Source organism: Erithacus rubecula, assembly GCF_903797595.1.
Source record: "Erithacus rubecula genome assembly, chromosome: 12".
Classification (NCBI taxonomy): domain Eukaryota; kingdom Metazoa; phylum Chordata; class Aves; order Passeriformes; family Muscicapidae; genus Erithacus; species Erithacus rubecula.
Window position 1 is genome coordinate 13,383,174 of NC_136664.1, and position 27,237 is coordinate 13,410,410.

Genomic DNA, 27,237 nt, shown 5'->3' on the forward strand with positions numbered 1-27,237 from the left:
CAAATTGAAAGTAGAGTTAGTGTTAAGTGCCAGTTAAGACTCATGAATTATGTTATAGCCATCTGTTTCACTTGCCTTCAATTAATTATCATTTCCTCACTCTGTGCTTTGTGAGACATAAGTGAAAAGGGTTACTGCCTTTTAACAATATCAAGTTATATTATTTTTAGTACATTTGGAAATATCATTTTAGCTTTCAGTTAAAACACAAGTGAGTAGTCATTTTATTCTAGATGCAGGCTTTTACAACAGTTTTCTTTCAAGAAGGTTTAGGATTTTGAAATATTCTGCCGTATATTATAGCTCCATATGGCACACTGATTTCACAGCTTCGTACTTAGGAAACAATTTTGTTCCTGAGTTTTCCAAGTATTTGCATAAATAGATTGTACTGTACATTTGTCTCTTAAAATAGCTTTTTACTCCTTGTTGCAGCCAATCTTCCCTACTGAAATCAGTGATGATACTTTTAGCTCATGTCCTACTTGCCTGAAGAGAACTGCTCTGAGGTCTGTGTGATTACTGGGTATATGAAGGTACTGGAAACAAAGAAATCACAAAGCAACTCTAATTAACCCCTGTGGAATCTTTCTTGTGTCCCTTGTTTCCACTTGCAAAACTGCACATTTCATACCTTTTTTAATGGTGGTTTGGACTAATTTAAAAATTTTTAGAATATAGAAGAAAATTTTAAAAATATACTCTCATTGTGGTTTTTAAGCTTTTTATATAGTTTGATACTGTACAGCCTATTTCTTAAATCCAAATTAGCACCTGTACAGCAGGCTTCTTTCAGGGTCCCTCTCAGCAGCTCTGAATAACCTGTAGTTGTTGCTACACACATCACAATTTGCCAAGAATACTTGTCATGACTTCCACATTAGCCTCCACTTTCTTCCCTGGATAGTTTGAGCTTATCTGGATATTTTGTTTACAGGAAACCTTTGACTAAACTAATTCCTCCAGCTAGCAGTGGGCATAGCCTTTATTTACAGATGGATCTCAAACCATCGTGTTGTTGTGCTGACTGTACTACAAAAAAACCTCCCAAAAATGTCTTAATATGTGACCCTTGCAACTGAAAAATTATTTCTTTGAAATAAAGATGAACAGCTGTAATCACAGATTTTCATTAGAATTATAAAGATTTTTTTTTTTAAATGCTTAAAATGTTCAACATTTAGGGGAAAAAAAGAAAGGTGAATTGAGTTTATTCAAAACTCTCCAACTTCAACTCTATCTCCTGTTTAAAAAGAACTTAATCAGCTCTTATCTTAGACCACAGGGCTGTGTGTACCCTGGTGCCAGTTTTTGTGTGGGTCCCAGAATGTATTTCAATTTGAAAGAATGAAAATGGGCTTTATATTTAAATGCACTACATGCAGAAAATAAATGTTTTTAAAATGTAGTTAATTTTTTACTTTAAAATTTTTGAATATTTAATGAAAACATTTGGCAGATTTTATTTACTTCTCATCGATCTCGGGATTAAGTATCTCACCATGACCTATAGGACACACAATGCTATTTGTGACAGTTTGTTAGTTTCAGATCTTTTGAACAAGTGATATGTAGTTTATGGGTCATTCTAATCCAGATAACTCTTGTAAATGCTAGGTTTGCATGCTTGAGTTTTCTTTTTTAGGTATATTTATTCATGTGCTAAAAATAATATGATCCCTACTTTTTCCCAAGTTATGTTGCCTTTAAACAGTAAAGGTGTACTAACAAAACAAAGGAAGCCTGCAGAGCCCAAGTCTGTGGAGAAGAGGGAAATTGAAGAAGCTCCCAAATGGCTTGAGTAATATTTCAGTCTCTGTTGTAGCCTTGTGATTACATGGTCAGAACACAGCTGCCTTTTGGCTACCCCAGAGCACACCAGAGCTCCCACAAGCAGTCCTGGCTTTTGAGCATAACTGGTTCCAATATCACATTGCATGTTTGAAAACCAATCTGCCTACACAGCCCATGGCAAGGTGGGGTTCAGTTACTGAGCTGTGCTTTAAAAAATTAGTCCGAATTATTAGAGCTGTATTTCCACTTTCAGTATAATCAAATTCCCTTCACTGCAGAGAAAAAAATTAGCTGGGTAGACTGCTGGGTATCACAGTACAGAAAGCTGACATTTCTAGAAAAAGAATCTAGTATTGGTTTGGCAGTCTCAATCTGATTGAAGCTGATGTTGCGGTTTTTAAACGTTTTTGGGGCATTAGTGAAAAATGTCACTTTTCATACTAGTACAGTATCTTAAGTACCATTAGTCTATTTCCATATTAAACTCATACATTTCTAGGAGCATTCTGATTTACCACTCCTGTCTTGGTTTGAACGACAGATGTCTGCTAAGGAAGGCTCCCTTGAAATGGAAAATGTAAACCCCTCCCTCCAAATTATTATAATTTTGAATTTAAGGGGCTCCCAGGCAAAGATATGGGAATAGGAATGACAGTTCTTTATTATGAAAATTAAAATAAAAATGTGGTAGTACAAAAAACCACTAACAGAGTCAGAATACAACCTGACACCCAGTCAGGATGTTGGCAGCAGTCCAATTAAATGGTGGCTGCAGTCCTCTTGGAGTGACAGCTTTAACAGAGGTCCTGTAGAAGGGTGCAGTTTTCCTCTGACAGTCCAGTGATGATGAAGATGGGTCTGGTCTTCCTCTGGAATCTGGAAAAAAGCTGCTCTGATGTTCCAAATATCAGATTTTATCTAGGTAGGAATGGTTAGCTCCTCCCCCTGGGGGATAATCTCATAATAGGATGATGTAATTTTATCAGTTCTGCAGTGGGACTCAATGTGCCATTAACAGAAGATATCTCCTGGAGGGAAGATGGGTGTGGAAGAGATAAAGAAAACTGCCCCACCTGGTTTTAACAGATGGTGATAGAATACATACATCTGGTTACATCTTGCATTGCAACCTAAGACAACTCCATTATTCCCATATCTGCAGTACCCTCTGCTAGCACTGAATAGTCCTTAGCAATGACACACTCACTTCACACACAGACCAGGAAAAGACCAACAGCATTGACTATATTTTTGGGATTTCTAACTCTTTTTTGCCTTTTATTATAGTAGCTTAGACTATCTGATTAAACTATCTAACATGAAGAATGAATTGTGGTGAAAATTGTACAAGTAAACCTACATATAACATGAAAATAAAAGTGACTGTCATTCATGGTTCCTGTAAGTTGTCTGAGGAGACATCTGGATTTACAGAGATGATGGCAGTGGCACAGAAAGTCAGGTTTAATGCTGTTCCTGACTCTTTATTGACCACAGATATACCAATGTGTACTTAAAATGCACGAGATTCTCTCATCTGCTATAGACAAAATGACCTCGAAGCATTTACAAATTCCAATGGTATATTGCAATAATTGTTGGAATAAATCAGCCGAAACTCCATTTTCTTCATGCAGAAAGCAAATTCTTTATTCACAAAGCTCATATTTATGGGAAATATTAGAAGGCACTGTGTTAAACCTAATTGGTCAGCAATACAGTGCAACTCAGTTCATCTGTCTGTAAGGGCTGTTGCATATGTCTATCAAATTTTCTCTCTCTAGATATGTACATTTTTCCTTTGTGGGTTCTCATGGGATGAATCTTATGGTTTACACAGGTGCATTTGTTTTTCACCCTCAGAATAGATTGTTCTGTTAAACAAACTTCTCATTCTCAAAATAGCTTCACATGGGAACTTGCAAATTGCTTGTTATCTGCACTTAGAAGAAATGACAGCTTTGGCAATTTTAGCAGAGCAAAGCCTCATTTTATAAGGCCTTTCTTTTATAATTCTTCTACCTGTCTACAACAATAATGACTATTTTTACTAAACCAATACTAAGAAGGGTTATGAAAAGAACTTTCATTGATTTACAAGAAAAGGTGGTTGTCTTGTTGACATGGATTTAGTGCTGGCTAAATCGCCAGTGCACCCACTAGAGTTATTTATTCATTTCCTGCTGTGAGGTAGGATTAGGAGGAATGCAAAACAGTCTTAAACTTTGAAGGGTATAAAGAAAACTTTATTACCAGAAACTACAAGTAAAAAATAATAAGAATCAGAATAAATCTTTCAGAACGCTTCTCCTGCCCCCAAACCTCTTTTCTTTCACACTGACAATGTACAGAAACAATCAGTTTGCCCTCTCTTAAATAATCTTTCTCCAATTTACTTAGGGAGAGGAGTATCTCTCTTCAGTCTATGGAGACTTCTCCAGAAGGAGCAGTTCTCTCATGGTTTCAGTTTCCCCATATAGCAGCTGCCTGGGAAATCTGCAATCATGAAATCCCTCCCATTTTTTCAGCCTTCCCACAGATGAATTTATGGGCCATATCAACCTGTGGGGCACATAAATGTAAGGATTAGCAGTTCAAGCAAAGGCTCTCACCATCTTTTGAAAGCAGAGGTCTTTCTTCTTCTTCTTCCCTGGGGGCATCAAGGGTCTTCAACTCTCTCTCTTCCAACTTCTCATGAGATCACAGCTACTTCAGCATCTGCTTACTTCAGCACAAACGCCTTTGCTCATGGCTTCATTTTAACACTCCACCACCCCATATGCATTTCTATGAGTTACAGGGAAAAAAGAGTATCTGATTTGTCTTCTCCACAGCTTAAAAGAGAAATTTCCATCCACAAGTCATCATCCCCTTCTCTGGAACCTTACTCCTCGTTCTTGTCTGACTTCAGTGTCTCTATGCTGTTTTCTGTGGATGTCTTCCTCTCTGTCCTTTTCTTTCACTCAAGAGAGAGGATGAAAGGTCTGCAAGTCTCCTCTGGGCAGTGAAAGAGTTATTATCTTGCCAGCATCCTGCAGAAGGTCATCTGATCCCTGCCGAGGGGTGTCCCAGGGCTGTTGAGGATAGTCTTTCTGCTGGCTAGTCTAGCTGTGCCAGGGCTGGCCAGGGCTTTTGTTAGCTAGATGTTAGAGCAGCAGCATCCAGCTGAGCTACCTGGGGCTGTGTGGCTGCTCTGGGGAACCATCGCCTCCCCCAGGCCTGCAGGGCCGCCCGCCCGCCGGGGCTGTCACCTCTACATCAAGCAGAAGGGAAAAGAGGGCTTTCCAGGCTTTGTTCATTTTTAAATGCATTTTCACAGAGGCATGTTCAGCCTGCTCTATGATTTAATAGGTTGTCAATTCTAAAAATTAATCCCTGTTTGGTTTTTTGTCCCACATAGAGGAAATTCTCAGTAAAAAATCATTTCTGTGAATGTCTCCTCCCTTCCTCACTAAATGTCATATCTACAAAATCAGCACATGTGAACACTTCAGAGAATCTTTATGTCATTAAAATATGCTTTGCTTTGTTTTTCACTTGGTACAAAGAATTCTGTGCATTAGCAGTAAACCTGCTGAATGAGGGAAAAAAAGGCTTTTCTTATTTGTAAAATATTATTCCTAAATAAGTTCTTATATCATTGATCAGAAAATTTAGTTTTCCAAACTCTTTAAGTACAATCATCCTTTATCTGAAAGGATACCAAGAGCACAAGTAGAAAAAAAAAATAAAAAAAAAGAAAAAAAAAAGTAAAATAAAAATCTTAGCACATATACCTAGGAAGGTTAGCAAATTACTGCTTGAAATACAACAACTGAATTCATGTGGATGTACCAAACCACAGCTACAGTCTGAGCTTCCTGTATGGTCAGGCTCTATATATCTGTTCACAGCAAAACTCAGTCAAGTCCATTTACCTTTACATGTTCTTATTTCAACGTTGACATCTAAGCCCTATGATTGCTCAGATCTGTAGGCTGTCTATCAAAACAAGATTCCTAATCCATGCCAGCCTGAAAGATAAGCTGATTTCACAGTGAGATCACACTGCTAAAACTGAATATTAATTATAATGGGAGAAAGGATTTTCAAATCAAAAACCTGTATGAGGTGATTCATGCTTTGAAAATAAGTATTTACAGCACCCATCTCAATTTAACAATATAGAAGTTATTATTTTTGTATCTGCAAAAATCATTCCTGTGGTATCTAATAAGCATCTCTGTACAGCATCAATTCCCCTTGTAATTGCATAAATCACAAGTCAATATGCTGTATTATGTAGTTCTGTGGCACTACGGAATTTCAAGTTTATTTTCATATTCAAATTCCTTTGCTGCACTCCATTTTACACAATCAGCTTAACAAAAACTCTTTTCCATCTGTTTTGTAGGTCAACAACAGTAATTTCTGAATGGTCAACTTGTTCCCTCTTATCTCACTATTGAAGATAATCTACCATATACCAGATAAAACAGCTTAGTTTTTATAAGTCTGTTCTTACAGAGCCAGGCTCAGGGAGAAACAAAGAACTTGATGTCTTTGTATCTCTTTCCACTAACATCTCACAATTTATTGTAATAACTTGTATCCCAGAGAAACCCTGAAAAACTTCATCCCAAATTCTGTTCAAAACCAAACAAATTATTGTGGTAAACCAAATAATAGGGAGGTAAGACCTATACACCTCGAAAATTCAAAATAATTTCCTGGTTTGGAATCTATAGAATCTTCTGGAAAATGAAATTATGTCGGTGCTCTTAAAAGGTGTACATCACATAATTTTCCCCAAATAATTACTTCTCATCCCAGACAGATTTCCTAGACATTTTTTGCGTGCTAAAATTTATTTCAATATATGCATACTACAACTTATAATTAGCCTCAAAGTTCATTATTACCTACATACATTTGCTTCTGTCTTCCTTCCAAATGTTATGTAGGAGCAAGAATTACACTGCAAAATATTTATCACTAAACCATAGCATTTGAGAATTTAAGCATTACATTAATTTCTGAGACTATACTGCAGCTGATTTTCCACCAGAAAAATGAGAGACTACAAAGAAAACTCAAAGCTCACAGGATTATCTGCTTAACCTCAAACGAATATGGCTAAACTGGAACAAAGTACATTGGTGTTCTAGTACTCAAGATTTAGTATTTCAGTAAAGTAATTTATTGTATTACTTCAGGGAAGTAATATCAGCATTAAATGGGCCTGTGTTTTTTTGTGAGTGGATTTTGTTGGCCCATAACATGTCTGTAATAACTACTACATTCACCTGTGAATAACACAGGAATCCAGGGCCTAAGCTATTTGCAGAGACAGGAGAGGAGATGACAATTAAAGAATTCTTTCTTTAAAATACAAAAGGGGAAACAATCAAATATTAACCACTGGACATTTCCGATACAATGTTTAACTCACCCCCCAATGCAGTTGAATTACCCTCAAGATAGTAAAGTACATAATTCTACCTAATATTTTAGGTTCCCTCATTTCAGTAAGCACCCTCAAATACTCTTAATAATTTGGAAAAATCCAGCAATTAGGACTGAGTTTACTGGCTAGCATTCTCAGCTACTACTGATTATTATAGAAAAGGATGATTCAGTGGTTAATGGGGGTGAAAAAAGCAGGAAAATACTCTTGAAAGCAATTAAGAGATAAAAAATTCCTAGGAAGACGAGTCAATAAATCCCAAGTCTCTTAGCCATTGTAATCAATCTTCTGTTTGTAAAGAACAAACAGCCAAGGTACATAAGGACTACCACTCATTACTGGCTCCTCACTGTATTTTTAATAACCCAACAGAGCAATTGAAGGCCTGAGGCCAAGTCAAATAATTTTAATTTTTCTATAGTAATGAAAAACAAAGAGATCTAGTAGCATGAAGATGTTTGCTTTTCACTTACTGGAGGCAAAAGATTCTGCACAGGCCATTTAATCTTTTGTCATCATTAAAGGTTACCTTTAACAGCAAAGGGAATTCTGGAGTATAAAAAACCAGCACAAAATATCTATGTATAATTCAAGTGTATAGTAAACAAAACAAAAGTAACAGATACTAAAAGTAATCTCATATATTAGGTTACTTTTAGAGCTTTGTGTGACTTCTAAGGTTATCACATTCTCACAGACATTTCTGCATTCTTTTTTAATACATTTGAGCACAAGCTCTCAAATCTGTGCAAGAGAAGTAGGAATAAAAGAAAACTTTTTAAGTTCTTTGCCTTTAAAATCCGGAATTACTAAAGTTTCAGACTTTGAAAACTTCACTGTACTGCACATTCTAGACAGAGTAGAAGCAAGGACAGACATTAGCATAAGAAATCCTTTACTTAAAATACCAGAATCCAAACATGACATGAATTGTTAGAACATACAGTTTGGTGTGCTTGGTTGTTTTTTAATTGTAGTTCCAACTTTCCTTCAATTATTAACATTATAAGATAAAATGCTCTCCAAAGCAAATGTGGAATTTTGCCCACAAAGAGCTACAAGAAGTAGAATTAAGTATTGCATGACTGTGTTTAAAAATAAGAAATATCTGGTCTAAATGCCAATTTATAAAAAGCTGCATTACATACATTCAGAGAATAGTTTCCATTACAAGTTGCCAGATGTGTAACATTAGGATTTCATGACATTTTAGCACCACCTGTAACATTACTGCAGCTGAAAAATTCTACTGCTGAACAAGAGGAATAAAAAGCATAAAATCCTTTTTCAGTACTCTCTCTTCCCCTCAGGAGCACAAGTAAAGGCTACCAACTATTCTTTGGCAACAGTACCAAACAAGGTGCTCAAGGTAAGAAGTAACCCTCAAGGCTTAGGGGAACATCAGCAAGAAGCAGAAAACATAAAAGTTATTTCTACATTAATTTTCCTATTCCTAAATGTCTTGTGCATCATTTTAAACAAAAAGAAATATGCAGAGTGTTCATACAAGGACCACAACTACTGAGGGAAACAGATGTAATTGAATTTAGTTTTATGTGAATCAGAACAGGAGTCCTTATCTTTGCCATAGGACTGCACAGAAATTAATCTTGCAAAAAATCCCAAAAGATAAGAAACTGTCACTTCAGACATTGAGTATAATGAAATATTATTTCTGTAAAACTGCAAGAAACTGCAGTTTGTTGCTTTGTTAAGTTATGAAGCAACTGAAGGAAGTGGCAGAAAGCCAAGGCTGTCTCAAAGCAGAACCACGTGTCTGCTGTACATTTGAAGATGCAATAACCTGTCTCCTGCTTGCCTAACCATGGGGCTGCCTTCTCTTCTTTCATCATGGAAGCACTTCCAGGCCTGATGGGAGAATATTTGAAATGAATGACAAGCCTGCCTGTGGGCCCCAGGCCAAACTTAATAGGAATACCCAATATCCAGGGGGAAAATATATACAGTTTTGATTCTCTTTCAGACAGGAGTCAAATTCTGGGGTCTAATATAAAGTCCACCAGATTCAATGTATAAGCATAAAAAAAAAATACACTCTCCTAAGGAGCAGGATCTGGATACCCTATGAATAATAGACATTAGCTTCATTGAACGTACTGGAATACTTTTCAACACAAAAGCACACTCAAGCTGAAAGATTTCAAGAGAGAGCCAAACATCTACAGTGCTATTTTGAAGGGTAATTCATTATGTTAGTGATCCTATTGATTAACAGCAAACCCCTCTTATTAAAGTTAGATGTGCATATTGATTTTTTTTTTCCTTTTTAAGGAAGACTTTGTATGAATATAAATGGATAATGCCTAGAATTGAAGAACTGAAGGACGATTTAGCAAATTAAATGAAACCGGGTTCTCTGTTCCCAGCAGCCAAGCTACATAAGCAAAATGCCACATCTGATCTAATGCTTATTTTTACTATTTTTAAAAGGATTTTTGAAGAAAAAATCTTTGTTACAACTTCTTAGAGAAAAAGAAAAGTTAGGTAGGAAAGTATAAAAGAAAGGTTAGGTTACAAAAGTATCAGAACAGATGCTACACAACCACAGCCTACAAAGGGCTGACAAACTGAATTCTGGATGTAACCCAAGGCATAATTCATGTGTCTCTATAAAGCTGCAAATTGAAAATAGGTTTACTTTTCTAGAGCTCAGAAACACTACAGCATCTTTGAAACACCCCAGTCTTCTAATGCATGATTTGTTTCATTTATTACCAGTGAAGTTTATTCCCCATCTATGGGTCTAATTTTCCTGACACTTCTGGGTGCTTTACACTGTAGCAGTCAGCTGCAGAGATGCATCTCTCATGATCCTGATGGGGGATAAAGTAGATAAACTACCAAGTTCCTCGTTTCTAGTGCAAAAAACCTCTTAAGCACAGACAAATCTGATTATTCAAGAATATTGTCCTCTTTAGCCTGCTCCACCAGCAAACATTTCAAAAAATAGCTAAACCTATTTTCTCATCAAATGGGGCCATGTGCCTGATAATGTCGGCACACAATACATCTAAAAAATGTATCTTCATTAGTTTAATGTCAGTGTTAGCTCAAATAATAACAAAAGTACCCTCAGACTGAATATGCTGCCAAAGCCAGCCAGCTCTGCTTTTTGCTACAGTATTATCATCCATTAAAGCTGTTGATTATGAAATTATTTTATATCCCTGTCGTTCATGCCATCTGACCAAGCCCAGGCTACTGCTCTCTGCTGTCTGTATGCAGATAATAATTCATAGTCCACCTCAAATAAACATAAGAAAGTACAATGTTGTGTTCCCTTAGCAATAATTTCAAATACTGACCCATTAATATCTGTCACAAATAGGGGAGACAATCTGCTAAACAGTTATCCAGCAGCCCTGTAAGAGTGCACATATATGATTTCAAATATGCATATTTTCATCTTGGACAACATAATTTTTTTTAAAAGTATGTATAAAGGAGAGAAAGAAGGATATTGTGGAACATGTAATAGAAGAGTTAGATATTTCCTGTTTTATTAGCAGCTTACTATCAGCATTAAGATGAATAATGCATGACTATCTGGAAATTAGCTGTTCAAATAACAGAAGAGAGAGGTAAGCTTGAATAACCCATCACATCAATCTTCAGGGGAACAAATTAGGATACATTACTGACACAGCTTTTGCTTGACATGGTTCAGATTTTAATCCAGTTACGTGGAAAGCCTTGGGAACATCAAAGAAATAACTTTTTCTCCCCTTTCCTGAACACAAACAAGTGAAAAGGTTTTTAATAAATCTTTTTAGCTGAACACATAGCTCATACAGAGGGAAAGAGAACAAAAAAACTATATTTTTCTAAAGTCTGACTTACTCTGGAAGAAAGAATGTTACACCCCTACCAAAACAGAAGCTTTTTAAAAATTCTTTCACTAGGCAGCAGTTCACTGAATTGCTACATTAATGTACATTTCAGGCTTTGAAGTCAGCGGGCCAAAGCAGAAATGGCTCAAGAAAAAAGGCATGCCATGCCCTCTTTACAATTACATTTATTATTTTTCCCATCTCCATGGAAAGGTTATTTACTCTATCCAGATTTCTCATTTTCCTAGCAAGACTGAGTGGGGAGACAAGATAAATACCTGCTATTTCATTTACAGAACTTGTACAATTCACTTATTTCATAAGATTTGTCACGACTTAACAGCGGTCAAAGTAAGAGCAAAATTCTTTTTACATCCTGATAAGCATACAACTGAAAGGCTTCTGTTCCAAAGCACCCTGAGGGCAAAATAAATAAGCAAAGAACAGACAGGAGAAACTTACTTGCAGTGATGAGACATTTTGGTAATAACTAAGGCATGGTCATGGAAGAAGTATCTCAGGGGTTAAGTACCTGATTCCTGTGCCCATTCCACTTGCAGACTCAAAAATCATTCAGTAAAGGTTGTGAGGAAAGGTGCATCTATGTTTGTGCCTTTCTAATTCAAGTATGTCAACAATTTGAAGGGTTTGTTTGCAGCTGTGCACTGTAATTTTAAGTACACAGCTGTACTACAATCATATCACAAAATAATACTGCTTGGATAGGGATTTGGATGGAGACAAGTTCCAAAAGATAGAATAATAACTTTCCTCTCAGGAGTAATTGTTTTCCTTCCCCCTTCTGCCATTGATAACTGGCAGATAACTGTGTTTTCTTCTTTGAGACATTGGAGATCAAATTATCCAATTTGTCTATTAATTTAATTGATGCAGTAATAAAATGCAACTGGATATAAATACCCTAAGTATTGCCATTACTTAAGTGTCACCCTTGTGTGACAATACCAGTTTTCTATACAATTCAGTTTTGCTTCTAAATGTTACAGCAGACATGAAATATTCACCTTAGGCTTTTCAACTTTAGACTGCTGTGTGCTCCTGAAACAAGACAGCATGCACATCACCATCAGGAATCTGCATTCTCCTCATTATATTTTCCTCTAAAACAAACTCTGGCAATTTTCCAGAGCTACATTCCCATAACAGAAAAAAACCCAAAACAGCAATGAAGAAAAAAGAGTATTAAAAAAACACATACAAGTAAGCATGTTATCCAGGCTAGAGGGAAAGAACGAAAACAGCAACACACAGAAGTTATCCAACTCCCAAACAGCTTAACCATCTTCCCCTTCCTTCCATATGATTACTTCCTGCTGTCTCTGGGCAAAGAGTAACCACTGCTCTACTCTCATGTGTGCTAAGAAAACAATAATATTGTATTATGGCTACAAAAAGCAGAACAAAATCTGACCACAATGTCCCTTTCATGATCCAGAGCATGATACTTCTTACAAGTTTCAATCACAAGATCTCTTTAAAATCAGATTTAAAACCATGCAAAGTGAACAACCAGAAAAGCAAGGAGGTAAATATAGCTTTTTGCCAGTGTTATCTCAAGATATTAGCAGGATCCTGACTACACAGCTATCACATCTTGCACAAATTCTCCCTACTTTTCCTTTTTTTCAGGTCCTGAAATATGAGCAATTGTAGTGTATTTATTAATGAGTAAATTGCATTTATATTTTTTTAAAAATTCAGGAGTAACTATCCACACAAAATTGCAAATACACCAGATACATTAATGATAGATTTCAATTTTCTGCACCCAGAATATTGGCTTTGTTGTTGCTATAGGGATTATGCTGACAGTAGCTTTTGGCAGCATATGAACAGGTGATGTTCATTACTCAGGTCATGTTGTTCTAGTGTAAACATTTGTAAACAAATTACTGCTTAAACTGTCATTTCCTGGCCAACAGCACATTCATGTCATCTGGTTTTGGGCACAGTTCCTCCCACTCCCAACAGAGAGAATACTAGAAGTGAAACAAAAAAAAGAAGTCACAGAATAGATTCAACTGTTTTGACACAGAAAGGAACGTAACAGGAATGACTAAACTCTGTTCTGGACCAGAGGCAGCGAACAATGCTAGGGGAACTGTGTTCCCTCTGTCTTTCAGAAGAAAAAAAGCCAGCAAAACAAAACCAGAACCTAGCAAAAACCTAAAAAGTGTGGGGAAAAAGAACAAATTCATTTTCTCTACAGCATCATCAAAAATTCTGACTTTGTAGTAATCTGGAATTTTGATTCAATTTAAATCAACACAATTCTCTAAAGGCTGGAATGGTCACAGAGAATGGCAGCAAAGGTTAGTGACTATACTTGATATTAAATTGAAATGTCTCCCTTTGCTGGCCTAGATCTATTAATTGATTTTTTATGTATTGTTTTTTAACTTATGCTCAGCTCTTCTTTATATCTAGTGCCCAGTCATCTCCAGGTAGAAAGAAAAGGCAGCCTTTCCAGCAAAAGGGGATATTTTAGATCACAATACTGAACAAAGCAGTCCATTCCCTGTCGGAAAAAAGCCCATAACATTGCAAGAAAAAAGCATCTTAGTAATGGATTATTTAATGCCTCCAAGAAGAGTCTGCTTTTGTAAAACTAAACAGAAAATTAGAGAAAATGGAAACAAATACTTCATTTATACCTGTGGCTATGAAAGCAAATTAAAAAAAGAAGATGAAAGGCTTCAAGTTCTACTGCTGCATATCCTGAACCACAACAGGCTCGAAAGGCTACGCACACATTTTTGTTCTCCCAGGGAAAGAGAGGACTAGAATAGAAATTCTGAACTCCAGAGATGATCCCTATCCTTTCAAAACATACCTCAAAAATGGACTTTTTTTAAAGTAAATATCAAGAGAAAAAAATTTAATATATAATAGATTTGAAACTCCTGTAGTATTGGAAACATTTGAGGGTTGCTATTTTTTTAAGAGCAACCTAATAAGCATAAAAAATCTAGTATAAATAATTCCCTAATGATTCTCAAGCCCTTTTACATTTATTGCTAGTGACAACATTCAAATACAAGGCAGTGTAATAATTAATATTGCAATTAATTATGGTAATTAAGTTTCTTTCAACTGAAGAAACCGACTGCTTGACAAGAGATAAGGAATACATTATGACTTACTCAGCTGAGCAGTTATTTGTGTAAGCAGCATACTATCTCTGATAAATCTAGTTATGTAAGTAATGACTATGTAGAAACAAGTCATTTTTATCATAAATAAAATCCTTACTTTCAGGTGCTCATAAAAACTCATGTTGTAGCCAAAGAGGAGCTCTAGACACAGGAAAGCAGGTGGCTGTCCAACATGGAAGCTCTTGGAGGCAGCAAACCTGCAGTAGTGCTGCCAGCTGCTGTTCCTACAAGTGATCAGCTCTACAGAGATCCTGACAGTTGAGTTTGTGGGCTTTTTATAGCTTAGAGGGTCTTTGCTCCTCTAGAGTCTCAACCTTAAAAGTTTGAGACAGAGCAATGATTCTATAGGATGTCTCTACCTCCAATAGAAAAATAAGCTGCAAAAACCTGCTTGCCTTGTTGCCATGGGACCATGGAATAACATGGCTCCTTTGGGCAAAAGTGTGTTATAAAAACAAACAAAAAACCTCAAAGAAAAACCCCCAAACTTTTCACCCACATCTGGTCTGCTTCTGGGAAATTCAGCAGGAGGTTCTAAAGAGAACAGAAGGAAGCTTGGCACAGGACAAGGCTTTGTTCTCTTGTCAATAAGACACACATTTTGGGCTCATCATGCCCTATTCTGCTTGTATCTGCACCAACAAGCATTAGGTTACATGATTTCTGTCTTTGGAGGCGTACCAGTGATGCTTTGCTCATGTGCTTTTGCCATTCTTCCTGGGAAAAATGCTTACCAATACTGCCCTCATACCGTTACAATATAACATTTCCCATCACTACTACTTTGAAGATTTTATTTCCAGACAGCCTTGTCAAAATGAGTCTGTCTCAATACTACTTTTTCCAACCTTATAACATAAGGTTTGGAGATGACAGTTGAATATTACAGTCATTGTTTTGGCAAAGCACCATATATCACATCTGTCCAAGTTGTGCACTGTGAAACAATATATCCTAAGCACTAGAAACCCCAAAATACAGATCTTATGCTTTTAAGCAAAAGTGGATAAAACCAGCCCTTTTTATATTTGTTTGTGTTTACTTTTTCTTGATTCAGCATTATTTACAGATAAGCTATGAACTATAGAAAGTCAATAAAAAGAAAGCTTAACTAACAAAGCACATGACACTAAACAGCTTATCAGCAAGTGCTGTATCATCTCCTTGCCTGTCTCCTTCAAGTTAAAGGAGATCTAGAGTTTACAGGGTGCTGGTAAACACACTTCAGAGATTTGCAGCAGATGCAGGAAGAACACAGCACTTGCCAAAGTCCACATAAAGGCAGAAAGATATGAACAATCATTATCTGTGCAACTCAGCTGGAGAAAGCTCCTCAAAAGTGAGCAGTGAGAAAAGACAGGGCTGCAAACCAGCTCCCTGCAGACCTTTCTGCCCCAGCTTTCCCAGCTGATGTAGCAGTGACTGACAGCACCATAGAAAATAACACATCAGAGATCTTTGGGTCAAGCTGCTTTCCTCCTATAGAATATGGCCTCAGATTTAGAAGAGACAGAAAATAGATATACAGGAAGGTAATTGTAACTCACCTATAAATATCTCAGACTTGGATGATGCAATCCTATAAGTAGCTTTCAGTGCATAGGCTTTTTTTTAACCTCTGCTAAAATAAAAGCCCTTTACTACACAATTGATGTTGCTGTTCCTCTGAAGCACTCACTTCAAGAAGTTTGAATTCTAAACCACCAATATTTATACAAAGAAAGATTACCTTTTGGCATATAAAGTTGTCAAGACAATAGAGATTTATTAAGCATCAATAGATTTCTGAATGCACTCAATTTATAGTTTGAAGCTACTCCTATAATTGCCAACATAAATTTTGGTTAGAGAAACAGCTCTTGTTTTGTGCTGTCTTAAAAGGATACAGACACAAACCACTGATGCACCTTCTGCACTACTTTTTACATAGAAAGTTAGAGAGGATGATTGGTCCTTCTTAAGTAATTTTTTCTTCAGTTGTTCAGCTGTGAGATCAGCAGGACACTTTCAGCCCTAATGAATGCACTGCTGTGTTGAGTACATGTCACTGGGTTAGCTTAGAGAAAGAAAACCAAAAAGTCTGGAACACCAAGGGAACCCTGTTAAATCAGAAAGATGTATTAGCCTTGAAGCCTTCCAGGACATTATCTCAGAGCCAACTCACAGGCAAAGGTCAGAAAAGAAGTAATGAGGCTGCCCTGGAACTGTGTTGAGCAAGGAAGACAGCAAGACTGTAATTTAGACAATGTTAAATCAGACAGCACAGTCTTACAGAAATGCTTTTTAACTTTTAAAAGCACAATTGGAACCACAAGTTCAGGGGATTTTTTAATGATTATTTTTGCAAACATTCATAAATCCTCATGCATTTTTCCAAATTTACCAAAGGACTAATCATCACTGCTGGTTTAGCTTTTATAATATCTATTAAAGGTAGTTTTGATTATAATGGCACAAGACATTTAAATATACACTTGTACAGGTGCATATCAAAGCTTCTGAAACCCAACCCTAATTAAACTTCTTGCCTGCAAAACTATGTGTACTCCACCTTTATGCTCTTCTCCAGTTCTGTGCTATGTGGTCCATTTTAGCTACCAGTTTACTTTGTTTGGTGTTCTCAGGGGCTTACAGAAAGGATGAAAGAAACTTGCTCCTTTCTGCCAGTGTTTATACTGGTTCATGACTGCAGGATAAAGAAATTTGGAGTTGTATGTCTTTGGAGAATCAAAGGCCATGCCAGCTACAATTCCTACACTGTTACATGATAAAGGATAACAAAAAATTTAATCCTTGCACTGAATAATGACAGTACAATAAAGTAAGAGGCATTACTGGAGTCCTTAAATCAACTGAACCATGCCTTTGTTACAGAATATTTTTAACTTGAGCTATTACTAATATAGCATTGCCCTAAATTCTGGCCTCAGGTACAAGGACTAATACAACAATGAAACCAAAGATCCTCAGCCTAATAAATAAAAGCAAGTGCAATAGCAGAGAAACATTTCCTGATTCATCACAATGGAAGCATACCTGAAAACTGAGAAGCTCCTTAAACACTTTAGGTATTGGCCAATATTCATAAGGAGTACAACAGTTTGGCTGGGGAACATAAACATAATCAAGCATGTCTGACTGACAGCACTGATAGAGTCCAAATTTAAATACTCATCAATGTAAGTGGATTGTAATGTATATGACAACTTCAATTTCAAATTTTATGTATTAGAACTCAGCCTTTAAGGATAGGTATTTTTCAGAAATTTCTTCATTTATGGGCATCATGGCAAACTGGCCACAGGGACAGATCAAATGATGGGCTGATCTGGTGTACTGACAATCTAGGACATAAGAGTGGCAGCTCCTTAGCACCTTTCACTAGGCGGGCACAAGGTAACAGATGTTGAAAACAGTCTTGTGACAATGAAGAAATAGGGATTACTCTTTACAGCTTTTATTCAAAACCTCTAGAAATTCAGTGTGAAAAAAGTGAAGCTTAAATCAACTCTTATTAGGTGTCTCTGCTCACAAGTGACATGCTGATATCGAGTTAAAAATGCCTTAACCAGGGCACAAAGGTGAAGTTCAACTCTACAAAATACCAGTTTAAATCCCATGCACCACCTGGAGTTTACACAAAATTTAAGAAGCACACAAGTTTTGTGTCAAATTCCTGCTCAGGAATCAATTTTGCCTTAACCTACAAAGCAAACTACAGTGAGAGAAAGGTTATAGCATAATATTTAAAAGAAAATATGACATTCAGAAAAAAGTAAATATCATCATAATCCCTATAGTCTTCACCTCCTCACTAAGCTGAAAATGAATAGGATAGCTCTCGGTTCACTCAAGAGGCATCTGCATAATACACTTAAAACAGGTACACAATTACACTTACTTTTATATAAAATCCAAATTTTCTACTCAAAAAAGTTCTAAACTCAATCCCAAATCACATCCATCTTTCTTTGTTAGAAGAAAAAAGAAAGAGAGGTTTTTTTAAAATATTCTAGAATAATCTTCCTCCTAACACACCCTCCCAGAAATACCATGCTAGGAGGATCTTCAGATGCTGGAAATGATTGCAAGATTTCAAACATTTTTTCACGGCTCAGATGGACAACACGAAATGAAGGCAAAGAATCAAACATCTAATGAGTTACTTTAAATTACATGGAGTTTTGACTGCTAATACAGTTGTACACCAAGCCAGCTGAAGGCTTTTGACCAGTGCAGGCAAGATTCAGCACTGCAATACAGCAATAAGGACCAAAGGGCAGGAGGAGGAATTAGTGGCCAAGCCAGTATCCTTCTCATACCTAATATAAAAACGTAAAATAGCTCAGTCTTCCCTTCCCCATTATTATCTCCACCAAAAATTTAATCAGAACAGTGTTAGTATAAATTTATATCAGCAGTATACATGTTAGAGAGTATAAATGATTTGATTTATTTGTACTGGAAGGAAAATTGGAGTATATTAGACAGAACAAATACACGTGATGTAAATCTTGCTATTACTATCCATGGTGATACTGGGTCAGAGTGGAGAATGAAGTAAATCTGGTTGTTCTGAAAAGCAAATTATTTACTATTTGTGTAGAAGTGTTTGGAATCTTAGTGCATAAGGCTAAGGAGCTTACTTTAATTATTCAGGAGAACAGCAGATGCTAGGATTAAAATCCTAATTTACAAAACCAAAAAACTACGTACAGGCACTCCGAGCATGGTCTTTAACTTTGGAAGACTTTATACATATACTATAAAATAGAAAAAAGATCCTCAATACTTATGTAGTTATTTCTATTTTATACCCAATACTTGTCTCTCAGGATTAATACAGCATATTCCCTTTCCAAAGGATGTCTAAAGCATTTTGTAAGGGATGGCTCCCTCCTTTATTGATCTCTAGCCATATCACACTTCTTTTGATACAGCTCTGCCAGCAGTAGGAGGAAACTATTATTTGATGTAGCTCATCTTGCTGCTTTGTTGTAGGCAGGCTGTGTGCCCTCTGTCAGCTCAGAACCAGCACTGAACTCTCCTTCTCCCCCCGTTATGGCAGTGCTTGGCTTGCTCCCTGTCAGCACCGAGCAGTTATTGCCCACATGTTCCCACACTTGACAGGAACAGGCAATGTTGAAGGTAGAGTGCTGTGAGCTGCAGCAATGCTGGAGGGCAGCTGGGCTCATTACTCTCTTCTCCAGCTGGAAATACAGTATTTATTGTTGTGAGACCTTACCCCACCAGGGCATCTCAGCCACAAAATTATCAATATATTTACTCAGCCAAAGTCAGCTGCTCACTTAATTGTCAGCATGTCAAAACCAGCTACTATATTTTTATTTCCTGAGCCAGATCAGCTTGTTTGATTAATTGTGATTGTTCCTGGGTTTAGCCAATAGACCTGAATGAATTAAAGGCCCCAAGGTTAGAGATCTTTTCCCCTATATAAACCAAACTGTTTTAAAGCTTAATAAGGCAACAACCACTTGACAACACACAGACCATTTTTCCCCAAGCAGTTCAAAAAAGCTCTTTGCCCCGTTCACTGAATGTAGTTAGGAAGCCAGCATGCACTACCAGTTCTATGCTGGAATACCAAAGTAAAAAAACACAAATCTTAGCTTCATTGCTATGCAGGTTATAAATGATGAAAGAGCAAAGCTGAGTCTCTTAAAAGGATATATTTCTTAAAGTCGATCCTGAAACCTGAAATTCCTTGAAATTATACCTGAGGTGATGCTAACCTACTTGCCTAGAAATAAAAATTTTCACAGCAAATCACTATTATAAATATATATAACTATAAATATATTATACAGTGAACTATATATGGACAACTCACTCAGGATACTTCCTAAAACATGCTGACATTATTAGTCAGAAATAAGCAATACGGTTTCTACAAGGTATTTTAAAATATTATTGGCATTGTTACTATGTCCCTTTCTTAAAATGCACATACACACAAAACACACCCTAGAATGTAACAGTTTGCATCACCCTGTTCTGCCCTTAGACTTACACTTTACACTCTGGTTTCTGCGATCCAGTGATTTGGCAGCAGAGTGTTTTATCTCTGTAAAATGACAGACTACATTCCTGTAATCAAGAATACTACAGAAAAGGCTTCTCTCAGTCTCTTCTATACTTTAAATAATAAAGTTTTCCCTTTCAGCTTGTAATCAGAAGCCCCAGGATTATTGCCAAATGTGTGTTTCTTGGATACCAGGCAAAGGCTTGCTGTCTACCATTTAGCTCTTTACTTTTATTTTCTGAAGGCTCAAAAAATAATTCATTCACAGTTTACAGACTTGCAAAAAGGAAAAGGTTTTCTTCACTAACTCTTAGCAATCAATAGGAATACAAAAAAATTGACTGTTTAGGTTCAAAATTATTTTTTTATTAACTAGGAAACTAACCTAGGAAATAATCTCTAAACTTGTTGAAGGACTGAGTTTTTCCTCTTGTTTCCTTTTAAGTGAAAGATCAGAAAGTAAAGAATTCCCTTAACAAACAAAGCTTGATCTCTACTAAAAGACAACACGGGGTGTTACAAGTCCTAGCTATGATCCTGAGACACCCATGAGAGGTGGCTGCACTTACTTCCCATGAAATGAAACAGAAAAGTGGCTTTGGCTGCCACTCTCCATGACACAGCACTTCCCTACAGTGCCCTGTTACTGCAAGATCTATTGCAAACATAAGTCATCCTCTGCTTTCGGTTTGTTTGCCATTTAAAAATCTTTTTTTTCCCCTTTTCTGCTGTTACCTATAGGTTTCAAAATGTATTATTTTCCTTTCTTTTTGAAAGCATGACCATATTCTTCTCACTATTATTTCTGTTACCAGGTCCAAACTGGAAGCACTGGATTGTATTCACATTGGTTTCCCCTATACCAAAATATAACCAACTGCCAGAGCTATCTGATCTGAAAATATGGACTAGATTTTGCTGAAAATTACAGTTTATTAAATTTACAGAAGTCCCATTACCAAAATTCTTCCAAATTTATTTTACTGACAGTTTAGTAGATTGTGTTTCTAAGCATCTATTTTCAAGTTACTATGGAAACAATTCCTGATACTTCTGTCCTAACTGAAAATTTCAGATGAGTAATTTCAATGTAAAACGCTTAGTGTGACAAAGTGAAGTTTAAGGGGGGGTTAAGCAGGATTTTAGGTGTGGGCAGGGCAGAGGCAGGTTCAGGTGGGACCGGAGTCATTTCCCGAGCAAGAGCTCCCTCGAGCGGCGAGAGGCGGCCCGGGGGCTCCGGAGCGAGCAGGGCACACACGGCCCAGCTCCTCGCTGCCCACGAAAAACCATTCCTTTAATGAAAGGAGACAGTTCAGAGGGACAAATAATAACCAGCACATAAGGTTCATCACCTTAAGGTAATTGAATTCAGCTCAGGTGCTTCCCCAACTATCACAACACACAGTATTTTTTATTTTTTTTAAAGGCAGCGACAACATTACTTAGATTTGGAAAACTGCCACATTTTAAATGCCAGGCTTTTCTCCTTTTAATTTTTTTTTCTTCAAGATTTGCTGATAAAAATGAGAAAGGAACAAGAATGTTCTTTGAACTGCATGCTTCAGCTTTAACCAGAAATTAAAAGTATGCCCATTCCATTTTACTTGAGGAGGGATTAATTTCTCTCCAGATAGAAAGAAGACTTCAAAGTTCAAATTTATCTGAATATATCCAAGATGAACCACGGTAATTGTTCTTCTCTTGTGCCTGCTTCTCTGACAATCAAGGCAGAACAGGAAGACTTCGGCAAGGCAGCAGGGCCACCCTACAGTGTTTGCAGCAGTGCACTCGCACAGCAGCAGCAATAGCCACAACCCTTATCACAGAGCCAGCCCGCCTCTGCTTCACCGCCGCACGGAGGATGTCTGGGATGCAGGAAAAAGCAAATAAGCAGCAAGAGAAACGAGTTTAAGTCCTTTACCACAGACTTTTCCTAGAGGGAGCTGCTAGCATGTAACAGAATGTAGCACAGCACAAAGCATACCCCGGTGACAGCCATCGTTTGGCACACGATCTTAAAGAACTGTTCCCAGCTTTAATCAAAGAGGGTTGGAAAGCGTTCCAGGGAGAGCTCTGGCCTTGAGAAAAGCCGGGGTTTCTCAAGCCCCAGATCTCTAGCTGAGGAGTATTTGGTCAGTGACTGCCACCTCCAGTTCAACAGAGCGCAGCCACAGCCTGGCTGCAGGAGCTTCCCTGGCCACAGCTGTGAGCAGGAAACTGGCCGGGCGTGGGTGCAGACTTGCAGGGGGCTGCAGTGGATATCCCCTTGCAGAGACAACCAAAGTGGAACTAAGCATTTTTTTTTCACAGGCAGAAGATGCCAAATTCCTTCATTCCTTACAGAGAAAACAAAAAAAAACCAAAAAACAAAAAACAAACAAAAAAAAAAAACCAAAAAGGAAGAAATCTCCAATATTTGTCTGATATGCCAAGTTGCATGTCCAACATAATACAGATCATTTAAATGACATTTAAAAGGTGAGAAAATTGCATAGACAGAGAAAGCCAGATTCCCTTCGCAGTACCTTTTTGTCTGGACTCTTCCTGTTTCCTGATTAATTTGCAAATCAGATTTTAACTGGAGATACTGCATTTAGCTTATGAAAGGGATAACTACTGTGCTCTATTACAAGCATTAACCAAAATGCATCATTGGAGAAATTCTTTAGAACAACAATGTCACAAATAGTCTTAGCTGAGAACAAGGCAGTCTGGCCTTCATTTTTGGGGAAGTTTGATTAGATGATCTCAAATTTTCCAATGTTATATGTGAACCCTGTGACCAAATCATAAGAACCATCTTTGAATATATTAAGTATTACTGCTTCTCACAAACCCTTTCATTATTTTTTATTCAGGCCTTTTTCTCCTACTTCGAATTACAAAAAAAACAAAAAAAACCCCAACCAACCACAACAACAAAATCATTAAATTACACAGGAAGAGACTCAATTTCCTCACCTTTCCCCCTTCCCAGACTTCTCAGAAGAAGTCAGAAATGAGTCAGAAATTATTCAAGAGGAGTATGATGATGGTGACAAGCTAACAGTTATTTTTCACATTTTCACAGAGTACAATGGTAGCAGATGTATGAATAGACAATTCCTGCTTTTAATACAAGAGAGGATCTGCAAGTCAATTTTAGTATTTCTCTCCCCTAAGTTACGTACTATTCCTGCAGGCTAAAGAGATTGATGGTACCTGAAATGCAAAAATCTCATTTTCAGATACTCTGTCCACATTATTAGTTCAGTGATAGATAGAAAATATTCCGATTTTAACTTGCTTTGCAAACATGTTTCAAATTGGAAAAGATCAGACTGGCATTGGTAAAGCTCCAGACTTGCACTTATGCTGAAATCAACAGTAAAAGTCAAATCAACTGGAACAAGTTTAAAGCTAAAGTTATGAAGTAACCTTTAGAACTACAGCAAATAATGCAATAGGTGTTGGTGCATGGCTAAACAAACTCATAAAAATCTCGTTATAAGGATAGATGTGCCCTTTAGTACACAGCTCTGAAACAGCACTCTTGAACTGGTCAAGAAATACTGCTTCAGCTTGTGAAAGTGTTTCATTTTAGAAAGCTCCAAATGTGACAATCCTCTGCATTTTTTCTAAGCGCAAAGATCTATCCAGTACATAAAAATTTTATCAGATGCACTTTCTCCAAAATAACACATAACTCTAGACATCAACATTTTGATATATGTGTTATTTTGTTAACTAATTTATCTGAGACAGTGTAAACTGGAAAGAGTGTGAGCAATGGAAAATGGAAATGCAGAAATCTGATATTCAGCAGTTTCTAATGAATTCCTTATGCATTTCCTAAACACTGACTGTGTCTTGATCTAGTAATAATTTGACTCTTAACTATAATAAAATTACAAATATAAGCTTAAAACATAGATTAAAGAGTTACAATTCATCACTAGGTGGAATTCAGTATCAACTTTCAGGAATCTCTTTACCCTGTTGCAGGACAAGATTCTGTCAAAAGCTGGGCTGGCTTTGTTTAAGATGGATTATGGATAGGCTGATGAGCAGGTGTGGTTTCCTCTATAGAATAAATAAATTATTCAGTGAATTGTTTCTATAGAATACTTCCATTGTAGTTCACACATGTCCCACCCTCAAAATACCACACATCTCTGCTGCCTCCTTTCTTCTCAGAAGGTATGTTGCATAGCAGATGGATCTTTAGAGGCAGCTTATTACCTCCAGAAGCCATATTACTGTTGGTTTTGGGTTTTTGCTAAAGTATTCTTAAGATAAGTAAACATTAAACAACTGCTGTTTGTCTCTAGTTACCTTCTCTAACAATTTCTTTCATCCTGACTTAAATCATTTTACAGTCCATCCAGCACTGCCTTACCACCACTCTTCACAGCCATTCCCCTCTCCCCCTACTTCAGAGGACCTGGTTTACCTGTACCAGCTGCAACATACTTGAGGAAAATTTAAATACATCTAAAGGTGTAGCTACAGGATCTTTACATTTATGTGACAGGAGAATGCCCTTGTTATTCTCCTTTTATTGAGAATAGGACTTCACATAAAGAATAGATACAACAAAAAGTAGTAAATGACAGAACCTTTTTTTCACTAAGAATGTTTCCACCCATTACAGAAAACAGGCCCTAAGAGGAGAGACTGTAAAAGCAGATGGTTCAAAAAAATGTAAACTTTAGATGAATCCAAATTTTAAGCATGAAAATACCGAACCTGTGTAAATCTGTGTTTGCATACAGGGATGGTGAGTTTGCAGGTGTTTTTACCAAATGTAGCCTTTATCTTATGAATGTCTTTTGTTCTGACTGCACACAGAGTACAGTGCACACAATCACCAGGGCTTGAGAGTAATGCTCGTGAAGAGTTCCTAGAGTGCAAGTGAACTTTAATTGTCAGTAAAATGAAAAGATTACATGCATCCAACTCAGGGACTTTCTATTGACTGGAAAAAAGAAAATTCTTATATAAAGTAGTTAATGTAAGCAAACACAGTTATACTATAAAAGAAACAAACATCAAGGCCAATTTTTAGATCTCTGCTGTTACATACGCTATTACACCCTAATCAATTGAAACACTTTTTCTAAGCACAAACCTCATTTAAAACATTTTTGTCTACAATGATTACAGTAGCACTGAGATCTTTACATTAGGAAAAGAAGAAAGCTGGACTTCATTCAGGACCTTACATAAGACAGAGAGACTGCAACACAATTGGCTGATCTTTTTTCAGCACTGATTTTTATACTTTTTCTCCAAAATCATGTTTCAGCAAAGGTGTTTTGGCTTTGCTGGTTTTTAATACAAATTGTGAGTTCAAAATAAAATTTTCACAAAAAAATCTCAGGTCTTAAGTTAGGATCTTTAAAAGGTATTCAGAATTTTTTTTAAGAACCACTTATTTTTGTTTAAGGTAAAACATAGATTTCTTAGAGAAAGCAATTTTCAAAACACCTTTTTTCACTATTGATATCCATACAACATACCTGTATCACTCTTCTATTGCAATAAGCTCTGCATTCCATAAAAGTCCTCCAAAGCACAGTTTCAGCACATCAGGAACAGTGGACAAGCCAAACAATTACACAAGGTGAACCTGTCGAATAATACCAAAAATTATTATTAGAATCAAATAATAGTGGTTGATGCTTATCCAGAGTTAAGACATAGACACAGATAGAAATGCACAGGCTGTTCTCAAACATCATTTAGTAGAAAGCTTCCAGGGAAATCAGTGATAGGAGTTCCAATCAGCTGCAATTGAAATGGAGAAGGAAGGTCCTTGCAATGTCAACTTTTCAATGCACACACACTTTTTAGCTTTTTATAAACACACACGCTTTTTTCTTTACTCATCCAGCTCTTACCACAGGATAAAATAACAATCCTTTTGAGCTTTCTTCTGAGCTTAAGAAAAAAGACTTTTCATCTTACTGAAGACCATTATAAATTCAGCCTGATAATCTAACTTAGCACTTCATAACTTCAGCTCAGACACCATATGCCAAGCTGTGTTGAAACTTTTAATTTATCTTGCTCTGGCTCACAGAGAAAGGTTTGTGGCCAAGAGTTTATTAGGAAAAGATAAGGTTAATAAATTAAATTGGTATATTTTTCTGATCACTCCCAATCTTGAAAAAGGTCTATACGTAACACCTAATGCAGTTCATCACACAGAAATCTCTCAGTGAGGAAGAAATCAAATCACTTTCCCCCCCAGTCCATGTTGCTCTGTGATCTCTGACTCTACACCCAAAAATTCCAAAACCTAAATCTGAATTCAAGACACTCTATTTGCAAGAAAAAAAGGATTTGCCACATACTCTTCAGATGAAAAAAAAACTAGTAATGCCCTTGATAACTTGGCATTTACAAAGGCAGAACTCCTAAATTCTTCTGGCTAACTCAGAAGGAAAATCCCTTAAGCTCTCTCTCTCTCCCTGCTCCCCCTTACAGAACCCCACAGTGAAGGCTTTTTAGATTGTTTAGCACTATCTACCAGTGTTCCCCTCCTTGCTGATGTCTGCTTTAATTTTGTAAGGGAAACATGCCCAGCACTCAGATAAAAAGTAAGTAATTTTCTGATTTTCTCTCAGCTATGCTCAGTGGGGTTGCAGGCAAATGACAGAGCAAGGAGTTGATTTTGGCATGAGATTCAGTTAACTGAACAAAATGTGTGAAACTACTGACATGACATTAAAAAATTTCACTAGGAATTACAAATAACACAATGAGGGGGTGACAAAAGTTATAGATAGTGCTGTGAGGGTGGCTGGGTCCCATAGGTGCTTAAGGAGGAGTTAGAGAAGAAACTGATAGACTGCAGAGAGAAGGGACTGCCAGGGACATTCCAGGGACTAAAGTCACACGAGGCCACCAGCCCCAGGGTAACCGTGTCAGTAATACCGTATA

The 27,237-nt window shown here is 36.9% G+C and overlaps 1 long non-coding RNA gene across 1 annotated transcript in view; it reads right to left on the minus strand.

The window, feature by feature from the left end:
- LOC306806794 overlaps positions 1–27,237 on the minus strand; it is an 80,991-nt gene that overhangs the window by 49,985 nt on the left and 3,769 nt on the right. The window contains exons 2-3 of the long non-coding RNA XR_013775578.1: positions 25,812–25,921; positions 7,714–7,789 (exon numbers count right to left, since the gene is read on the minus strand). This is a non-coding gene — a long non-coding RNA (uncharacterized lncRNA). The remainder of the gene's footprint in view (positions 1–7,713; positions 7,790–25,811; positions 25,922–27,237) is intronic.